The sequence below is a fragment of the Mizuhopecten yessoensis genome, unplaced genomic scaffold (genome assembly GCF_002113885.1).
Source record: "Mizuhopecten yessoensis strain PY_sf001 unplaced genomic scaffold, ASM211388v2 scaffold716083, whole genome shotgun sequence".
In the NCBI taxonomy this organism is placed as follows: Eukaryota; Metazoa; Mollusca; class Bivalvia; order Pectinida; family Pectinidae; genus Mizuhopecten; species Mizuhopecten yessoensis.
In genome coordinates, this window is record NW_018479939.1 from 96,745 (window position 1) to 108,217 (window position 11,473).

The following is an 11,473-nucleotide window of genomic DNA, read 5'->3' on the forward strand; positions in this document are numbered from 1 at the left end:
TGAATAAAAGATTCTTCATCATGCAATTTTATTTAATTATTCATTTTTCAAAATATCATTCCTAAACGTTTTTTCTCTGCTTTAGCAGACCTTGTATCGAAAATATTACTTATTAACTGTTTAAAGGAATTATTCAAACAATAGTGATAGTCTCGCTGTAGCACTTGTAAATCAGACGGTGAAGAAGTTTAACAAATCTCTTTAGTTCTTATGAAGGAAAGAGGTAGAGAACGTCAACAGTCCTATACTATGTAAAGAAGTCGATCTTTTACAGAGAACTTTACTCACAATGTAGAATTAGGGTAGAAGATTGGGGGGGGGGGGGGGGGGGGGGGGNAACTCATCTCCACTTCAACACCAACTGCGCTATCATTCTGCTTCATAGTTGGACTGAGAAATTCCTGAGTCAAACAGGACAAAGACAAGACTCGTACTGTTCTTCACGACCAACAGTGACCTTGCTAACATTGATTGTTTCTTCTATGACAGCCTGAAAAAATAGTATTTACAAAATATTGAATATCGTACCTAGTCTTTTCTTTAATCTTTTTCCAACATGCGCTATCGCAATAAACGGGGTTGTGTATATTAAAGTAGAAAATTGCAATTTTGATGTAAACGTTTGACAATTAGCATGACTACTAAATAAATATAAACGGACGAAAATCAGAAATTCACAATTGGTTTAACGTTTCCCTGCAGAAGTCGCCATCCTAGCACTATCACGAACGCATGCATTTTTTGATGGCCTGTCGTGATATTTATCAATGCAAAAAGTTAGATACAAAGTACGTTTCAAATAATGTCCCGTTATGCTTATTACGGAGCGGGCCTACAGATATATGTTCAGTCGTGATCTGGTCTGTTATTTCACATCTCTCTTACTCTGTCCGGGTGGTATATCGCCCAGCTAATCGGGTTGTTATCTACCCGGCTAGATAGACACTATCTCCCTAAAGGTATTCTATAGCAGCACTACCCGTGTCCGCAGTCGCCACCCGGATCGATAGCTGGATCCAACATCGCCACAGGAGGTACGTTAATATTAGTTCAAATTCAGTATTATATTACGTCTTCTTTTTCATATTGCATGATAATTTAATGGCAAAAGAATTAACATTTGAGTAACTGTCTTGTTTTTTATGAACATCGGAAATTATTTGCATATATAATTTTAAAAAAAAATCTTTGTTTTCCAGTTTCCGTTATGTGTTATATGTCTGCTAATTTTTAATGTTTTATCTTGCATTAATTTGTTTTTATACAGTAAGCCATGATCTAAATAGCGCATCTGTCTGTAACCCTGACCCACAAAGACCGGTCTCCCTGTTTTAGCCCCTTGATTTATGAACACGTTGTCATATCCTATTTAGATGTTCTTGTCATTTTTGTTTTTTAATTAATTAAACCTTTACAGATGTTTTAACATTGAAGCCTATTGCGTGATCAGTTATCATAATATTCTTACATTTACAGTTACATAACAGTGAAGACATGCCTAAATAACGCCCTCTCTGTAATCCAAACACGTCCTCGTGTATTGTAAATAACATATACGCGTTGATAACGTGTAAGTCAACCTTCGGTAGTGTGAGCCACGATGACATCTTCCTATCATTTTTCCTGACTTGTTTAAATTAAATTAAATTGAATTGAAACATCGTTAAATACCAAATGACCAAAATAGACATTCATTGAGGAGATTTTTTTCGAAATACTGTAACAGATTTAATATATATATCAATTAGTTGATGTATGTTGGTATACTTATGTGACGCACTCTTAAGTACTTGTTAGTTGACATTATGATTTTTTTTTTGTCCTCGTCTGTCTACGCAAAAGTGGTATTATCCTTGTGTATAGTTGTCTTTGTGTACATAAATTTGTAAGTCAATTGTATTGTATTTGTTCGAAATATATTAAGTATATTTATGCACTTTCATAGCATTTTTCCTTCTTGTGTATTGACGATCTGTTTTCTTATTAGCTTGTTTCTGTGTTAACCAGTGTCTGTGTCATTGTCTGTGTCATATTGCACATACCAGTGTATAATTTATATCATTAGTACATTATGATTGTGTGCGTCACATCATCGCGTTAGGGGAAATATCATATTACTAATACAATGTTATATATTAGATGCGTCTCAAATGGGATCAAGTTATTATATAATGATGTGGGGACACTCGCCAGAAAATGACCAACAGCCAAGAACGTTATATAGATTACTAGATCTCGGATGTCTTAGACGTTTATTGTCTGATAAAGTTTTGCGTTTGCACATTAAGGTGTAGACATGTGTTTACGAAAGACAAAGCCAGCCTTATTTGCATACGTTACTTACATGTCTTATCAACAGTCAAATGTCAATACTGTAAGTCAATAATATAGATATAGCCAATCGCTCCCGTTTGTACTTATGACGTCATTTTTAAGGTCAAATTCTGAATACTGTGGACACGGTTTTTTCATCTCCAATCGGCAGATACTCGGTATTGACATATAAGGTCCCGTTATCTAGCGAATGTCACTTATGTCCCTTGCATGCTCCTTATCTACGTTTGACAATGTGTTGCCGATTTACACCCTCAGAGAGGTAGCGGTTAACACCACCGGGATGAATTTGAGAGTAACAATCGGGGGATATCATTTTGTGAATGATAATTCATACATCATGTTTGCGTCGTGTCACATTGCATGTACCACTTAAACGATCATTTTGACGTAATCTTCTGACTATTTTTGTCGTGATGTCGTGCTTGTATATCAGATACACGCTTATAGCCTTGGATGAGCAATTTTGTGATATGTGTCAATATCTGAAATAAATAATATCATGACGCCAATTTTATTTCACCGCTTAAACAGCTAATCTCTAATGACAGTCATTTGTTTCCTCGCTTACCTATCCAGAACACCTGATCTTTTCACCTTCTACATTTTCAAGGTTTTCAATGTGAATAATTCCTTTATTTATAGTTTGCCCTAGATATATCGATTTTTAGTCCGTTTTGTTTTAAACTTCGGTATTCTCTTGTTGTTTAAATACTATTTATAACCACATTGAAATTCCTTTAAATTAAGATTTATATATTAACAGTGCTGCATTATATTTAGGTTCTGAAAACATGCATTAAATGTATTGATGTTCAAGTTTAATATATTTCTCCATTTCATATTAACTTACTTTGCTATGTCATATTTTAGATAAAAGTGTACTTTTTACACTAACCGATATTATCTGAATGCTTTTTCACTTGTAATTGCTGATCATCCCTCAGCAAGTTAAACCTATCATATACTACTATGCTGTCTATTTTATTGGAGATGTTATCTTTATTAGATTAGGATATCCGTTGCATAGTGTCGTATTGTTTGCACAACAAAAAAGCAATCGAGATATCCCCGGTGTTGGAGTGCGTGTACTTCATTATTGAGTATCTGAACGATCGTTTTATAATTCCCTCATGTAACTATTTCATTTGTGAATTGAATAATGAAAGTGGATATTGTTAACTAATTAACGAAGGACCCGTCCGGTAGGTGTATGTTTGCATGTTTTGGATATCTTATTTGTTTTAACATATTTATTGTCCAAATAAGTACAGAGGATTTGGCACAGGTTAATACAACTTATTAAACCATTTCTTATCATCAACTTTTCATTTACAGGTGATTACATTGTCAATTACAATTCCAATCAATATAATAAATTGATAATTCATGTTCAAAGTTTTATGTTGGATCTCATGTAAAATGCATAAAACATAAAAATTTCACGTCCATAGCAAGAAATTATATGCATTTTCACAATAGTAGCCACAATTTACACAACCGGAATCTTGAACTGAATTAACTCGGAAAAGATCAAATTTGAGAGAGCTACATTGATGTCGTAGCTTAGTATGTATGATATATATTTTTTTGCACGATACATATAGCAACAGGGTTGGTTTGTGGGAATAGTTTGGGATGATGCTGGTTAAGAGAAGACAATGATAGAGATATAATTGTCATTTAAAGATTACTATTTTTAATGTAGAGAGTAAGAAAGAAGTGTTTGTAGTAGACAGTCTGTAATTTGTAATGCCATAGTTCTCTTTATATATAGTTAAAGCATATGAAGTGTTTTCACCAAGCAGGGAGTAATAGATTTGATAGATAGAGTCAGCTACCTGTTCATTTCATATCATAATTGAAATTTCCTTTTACAAATGTAGCTATTCTGTCTGAAAGGACAGCATATTTTTATTTCGGATATGAAGTGGTAATAATACATATGTTCTAATTTTTTAATTTTAACTGGTCTTGATGAAAAAATTCTATAATTCTCTCCTGTTGCTCTGAATAGCGTTTTTTTCTTTCTAAACGGCCCTTGTTATGTATCGAGATAAATAGCAACAAGAAACTCTTTAACTAGGCAGCGGTGGCTTAGAATAGCTTTTTTGCTTATTAGAATTCTAAACAACGGAGATTCGCGCCAGAAAAGCGCCGATCGATTTTTATTGTGTAAACAACACGAGTAAAATTAAAGCGAAAATATTATCTGATGAAAATAATATCGCTATGGACATAAGCAAAATGATGTATGGTAGATAAGACTGTTTTCTGCATTTAATCAGCAAACGCATGTAGCAAAACATGCACATATTTAATTAAGCCACAGTAAAAAATACACCTGTATCTCTATACGATTTGGTATCACTTACCTGTATCTACAATATGATAGCATACACCTGTGTCTACTATATCTTATCATACACTTATATATCTACGATATGATATCATTCACCTGTATCAACAATGTCTCATTGATTGTATACATGATGAGAGGCAAATGGATTGTAATTCGTACACCGATACATTCAGTAGAACGTGTCATTGTCAATAGAACAGAATAATTCTACAACTCAAAACTCACTTCAAAACTAACAGGATATAAGCCGCGATCAGCTGAAAACTAAAAAACAAATAATTCGGGCATTTTGTGAAACTAATTTTCGGTGGTGTACCCCACATAACATTTAGTATTTAAGTATTTTCTTTTGTTATAGTAATGAATACTGTTGAGATTCCAACTATTTGCCATCAATCTCATCTTTCTTTAATCTAGACTAAACATAAATAGAAATGGACACTTTGGAAGTATCCATCCGAAGCATTCAGTATGAGAAAGGTTTCAAGTTGTTGAAGAGTAAAACAATTTCGACTTCATGATAATAACTAGGATACGACTTAAGGAAGCACAAATTGAAAACAATGTAGTAGGTTGATGCAGAAAGCCAGACATAGTAAACATTTACTGCACAATATATAGCTTTATTGTAGATACTTAGATCAAACTTTCATGTCTAAAATGTTCCAAAATGCATTTAGAAATACAGCAAAGTGGGAGGTGGCTATGACAAGTGAACGTAAAAGTCACATATTTTTTACACCTATAAAACTTTGTAATAGATATAGTTACCAAAAGTGAACGTTAAAATCACAAATCTTTTTACACCTATAAAACATTGTAATAGATACTATATACCAAAAGTGAACGTTAAAGGCACACATCATTTTACACCTATAAAACTTTGTAATAGATACAGTATACCAAAAGTGAACGTAAAAGGCACACATCATTTTCCACCTATATTTTTTTGTAATAGATACACTATACCAAAAGTGAATACACTGCACCATAACAGCTATTCCATCCTTCAAGGACTCATTGGTGATACTAGGGGCCAAACACCTGCAAATCTCAATAGGTCTAATCTACTGTTGAAACAGAAGGGGGAGTTCGTTAAACCCTTATATTAATTTCAAAAAATAGAGGGGTACTGGTAAGGCGAGTAAAGTGTGTATATTGTGAACCATGACACTACTCAAATAACAAAAAGTTGGTTATGAAGTTTATAGAAAACCTCGGGGACTAAAAGATCCACCGGCAGAGTTTACCACCTAGATGTTACAGACAAACATCAGATTACACTTATAAAGTGTGTTAAGGAATCATCTATCTAAACAATCAATAAGTCGATACAGATTGCTTCACAAACTTAACATTCTTACAGCATCGTACGGCTGTTTTCGTCCGTTTATTACACATTGTTGGTGCTATAGGTGTCTTACTTGTTCCGAAACAAATTTACAATACAGCAAAAGGGAGAAAGTGACTATACCAGCATTTAAAGCCTATGAAGACCTTTAAAGTTTAAAGATTAATATTCTAGTTTTTGGCTACAACAGCTATTTCAGTTTTAAACTAGTATTTAAACAGGCTATATAATTCAGAATAGAATTCAGCTACAAGTAAATATTTACTGCGCCATGAAGCGATTTCATCTATTGAGGGCTTACCAGTGGTACTAAAGGCAAAGAGAAAGTACATTAATTTTCAAAGTGTCCCAAACAGATGTAAAAATAACGCAAAATGGGAGAGGTGCCTATACAACCCTTTAAACGTTAAAATGAAACATTTGGTAACAGATAAGTATTTTTTGTAAACCATGGCAGAATAAATTCCAGCTTCAGGTGTTATATATTTGTTACAGGTATAGAATATTGATTTTCAGAAATCCACTCATCCCAAAGGCTATATTTAATGTACAAATAATTAGAATGTCATAATCAATATGGGAATCTTAAACTTAGCCACTTTGGCGTCGCCAAAAGATGACATCACAATGTTCAAAGCACAATGAAATGGCACCTAGTGTTTTTTTAAGACACTCGAGATTTTCATTCATTCGGTAGCTATTTATCAAACGCAGTCATGAAACATATGTTTACAGTAATAGAAAAGAAACACATTGAATCATTATGAATATTAAGTGAAAAGTAACGAAAAATATCATACGAATGAAAAGGCGCACAGAGATACGCTCAGTGTGACCAATTCAAAATGTATGTCAATGTCTGTTAACGTTCGATTTCCAGTAGACCGAAATAGCTGACTTGACTATCTCCTTTTAAAACTATTTGATGTGGCGCAGTTATGTCGGGATAAATTTCCAGAGCATTTGTAACTTTAGAGACAAACTGTTTCTGCAGGTAGGGCGTAAGAATTGTACCTGCTGCCCCCATCGCATGATCGTAAGAGGCGACTAAATTTGGAATCTTATCTTTTCTCTTCTTTCTAAACAACTTTCTTCTTCCTAGTGTCTCCCTTGACAGTGCCTTACTTTTGGCTTTTAGTTGAGCGTTCCCCCCTGTGAGGAAGTCTTTGGGTTCTGTCCCCTGATCGAGACATACCAAAGTCTGTAAAATGGTAGTTTCTACTCCTGCTTAACGCTCAGCAATTTAGGAGTGGTACGACTGGTTCGCCGGTTGTCAGTATAATGTGACCGGGTAGGGGTGTCCTGCTGGGTGACTTCGGCAGTATGTTTCAGTGAGGTAGCACTATAAAGTCGGCATCAAACACGAACATAGTACACTACAAGCATGCATCTGGCACACAGGGGTGGCCGTCTTTAAATTACCATAGCTGTTGATAGGACGTTAAACAACACTAAACCAAACCAAACTAAAGACAATCTGTTGTCTTTACTCTCTGTTGATAGCTGTCTTTCTTTTTATGTCCAATTTAATGCAGAATGAGTTTTTGTCATTCATCAGTGCGATATTTTAACGGAATTACATCTCTTCTTCGTCCAAGTTGTCAAATGGCCCTACCTAAACGGAATAAAGCATTCTTTGGATCATGTGCTTGTTTTTTTCTCCATTTTATCTATCTGTCGCTTAAACAAAGTGTATCTCAATGAATGTATATAGTAGTTAAGGCTGGTGCTGCTTCTGTGGAATTGGAGAACACTAGTTCGTCCGTACTTATGATTTACGATAAAACGTTATCATGTGTTGATTAGTTTTTTCGCCTGATTATAAACATGTAAACTTCAGCGTTATATTTGATATTTACTTCTGGATTAACGACAAAGGTGTAAGTGTGTGTGTGTGTGTGTGTGCGTGTGTGTGTGTGTGTATAAAAATGCATTAAAATTAGGTTATATTTAGTTTCTCAAAATTTCAACTATTTCAAGTAGACTGTTGTGTTTCTTATCTGGGTCTCAGGGTCACCAATATCACCGACTTCAACGTAGGTCAGTTTTCACCTCGGGTTTCGTGTTATCATTGACTAAGTCGGGGAATCGACCTCGCATTAAGGGGCACAACAAAAAGTCTGTCATGATACAAATCTTAATCAGATCCTTATACATAAATAAAGAGGTATACTGTGTTGTATTTGTAAGTAAGTAGATGCATTAAAAATATTGATGTTTAATAAAAATGTTCCTGATAAAATCGTTTAAAACAAGTGCTTTCCCTTACTTCAAAATGTGTACACAAATTGAACGTGTTACTATATCACCTTGTAGTCTGTCCTAATTTAAAAGAATGACATTCGAAATGAATTACTTTTAACAAGTGATAGCTATACGCGCTGTACACATACATGGTTACTTTCCATCGTTCACTTCCTACAGCTACAGTATCACCAACTCGTCATTTCAAAAGTGCTCCAGTGTAAGAATTTACAAATTTAAATGGCCGTCGTTGGATATTTAGTCAATACGACTATGGTATCAAATACTAAATCTGATTAAACTATATATATATATATATATCTAAAATATTTACACTAATAATTAAATTTGAAGAATATTTCATAACTTTCCAAAATGTATATGTGTGCTTGGGATCTAGGCAGATAATTGAAGCAGTACTGAGAAACTGTATATTTTCCTCTCGTGCCTTTCGATTTTAGTAAGCCCTGTTGTTTGTTGCTTTCTGATCAAAATTCCTTATATAGAGTTAAAATCTTTATACATTATGACAATAAATATTCGTTTTGAAGATGTGTTCGATTATGTATTCATTTTAGCTTTGTAATGGTATTCAATACTCAGAAATTATTACGTTCTACAGCGGCGATATTTTATAAAAGTAACACATTCGGTAATTAAGAGGGAAATTTATCATAAATTCGACAAAAGATTCTTTTGTCCTGTTATCGTTTTAAAAAATTGTTTTCAGAAAACAGAAAAATCTATTTCCTGAAAAACATTCTTATTGTAACTAAGTACAACATGTTACGGTATCAGGACAGAATCCAAATCCTTTGGACGAACACTAAAAACTTCAAAATTATTGTATTCCTTTGAAATCAATTATGGGTCTTTAATAGAAAGTTTAACATGTTGTGCGTTCGAAAAACAAATGAATTACTTAAGTGTTCACGAAGACGTTAAATTGTCTTCATACATATACCGTCGGGCAACACCGTTTTTATATAAATTCCATTGTTAAAACAAGCTAATTCTAATAAATTAATGTTTAAAAACATTTCACAATTTGACTGAATTGTATTGTGTTACCCAATGTTTAAGTGCTCAGTTAGATAAATAAAAGAAAAATAAGCAAAACTTTCAGTACGTGATCAGACGCAAAATGTGACTTTATTTTTATATTGACACAAATTTGTTAAAAGTGTACCCAATATTAATAAATGAATGGTAAAGCAGCATACAAACAGTATATTTGAGAAATTTTAGATTTTACACATTTTAACAACATGTAGAATGTAGATCTAGTTCAAACATCCATGTGTCATTCCCACTTCAGCAACCCGAAAACCCCGCGTAACGGCAGGTGCCAAAAGTACCGTAAGGAACTCTTCAGCACCCATTGACTGTCATCAGGCGGATTGAATGGCGTCTACTACTTTCGAGGTTGATGATGTGGAAAACTCTGTGAAGTCTTCACCTTCTGTAACAGTTTATGCAGAAACGAATGGGCAATACATGAGTGTTCCAACCGAAGATGACAAGAAAGTGAAGGTAAGTTCTAATGAAACTTTCAATTAGTTCCACAGGTGTCAAAACAATCAGTCAAAGTACTGTATAATACAGTAACTGTTATACACAGTCACAGTACAGACCACAGTAGTCGTAGGACTAATGTTATTTGTTATCAGTGGAAAATAAAACCGCTGATATCAAAGATCATATCTTATCTACTGGTAACTGTTAAATCTTTGTTAAACCAAACAACTGTTTAACAATTAGAGTGTCGGTGATGAGACCGCTTTGTCGTAACAGGGCACGAATTCAAAGAGCACGATCAACTTTTTCAACTGACACTTGATCTTCATGTAAACAATGGGGAACAACTCTTTCTTACTTGGCAAGTTTCATTGCATGTGACCCATGGATCTTACAATTATATGCGTTAGTAAGTTTAAACAGTTAATATTTGCTGTTTATGCTAGGAATATATGTTGACCTTCAAAAAGTCTGTATTCATGTAAAATATACTGGAGAGCTGGGAAAACATGCTGACAGCTATAACAAATTCTTCTCTCAAAATCTTTCAAGTCCATGTAAAGATGCAAAGTTAAATATAAGTTCTATGATAATTTTTATACAGTATATTATAAAATACTGTTGTTTAACAGAACAATTAGCAATAATGTAAAATATTGCCTGTTAATCACACTGAAGAAAAAATAATGGCACTCCCAGGGCAATCTATAGCTGTTGTGTATCTGTAATTAATTGACTGCAGCCACTTGTGGTAATATTACTTGTATTTTGAACAAATGTAAAAGAATCCTTCCGTATGACTAAGATTAAGAATGTCCATCGATCATTTTGAAAAAGATCTGTAATAGGTTAAAGTTCTATTTTTCAATATGTAAACCCTTGTAGTTCATTTCTGAAATCTCATTTATTTACTACACAAATGTAAGCATGAATATGGTCACTAACATGAAAACTATGTTTATCTATAGAACATAATTCCATCTATATTTGATACTTTACAGAGACCAAAATTAAGTCAAAATGGCGTAAGTGTGGAGGTAATATAAATAGAAGTTGTGGGTCATGTTTACATGGTCAGCGAATGATATAATCATTTGCTCATTGCTGAAATAGCTCCTTTAATACAACCTGACCTACCTCAGTGTTCTGACTTAATGGTAGACCCATAAACAATCACCACAAAACACACACGTCAATGGGAATCAGTTACTCCATAGACCAAGTTGTCTATGGAGTTATTTCCTAGCAAGTGAAAAGATTCAATAGTAAGTATAAGTTGAAAGAAAAGTTGTGAAAATATACTTATAATTTCCTCATGTCATGAAGCCTTATCTACACATATATGAGCAAGTAAAATGTCCATGGTCTAGTCTTGTCTTTGAAAATTTCAGTAGGTCTATAATTAAGAAGTCTATCTTGTAGACCTGTTATTTATGAGTATGGAAATTCTAAATTCCAAGACTGTTACCTCCCTTTCAATTGTAACATCAGTAATTTTAGTAATTAGGAAAATTTTGTCATATCGATTAGAAATCATGCAATTTCTGTTATTTTTTCATTTTCGGTAAATATTTTATAAATAGTTGGGTATGATTATACTTACTGTTCAGTTTCCTTAGAGCCTTTATCCTGCATTTAATTTTCATGATTCGTTCCCCTTCTCA

At 33.6% G+C, this 11,473-nt stretch overlaps 1 long non-coding RNA gene across 1 annotated transcript; it reads left to right on the plus strand.

Moving 5' to 3' along the window:
• Nucleotides 1–879: 879 nt before the first annotated feature.
• Nucleotides 880–9,642, plus strand: LOC110441648. The gene is made up of 2 exons (XR_002461901.1): nt 880–1,034; nt 9,610–9,642. It is a non-coding gene; the product is annotated as an uncharacterized LOC110441648 (long non-coding RNA).
• The last annotated feature ends 1,831 nt before the right edge of the window (nt 9,643–11,473 follow it).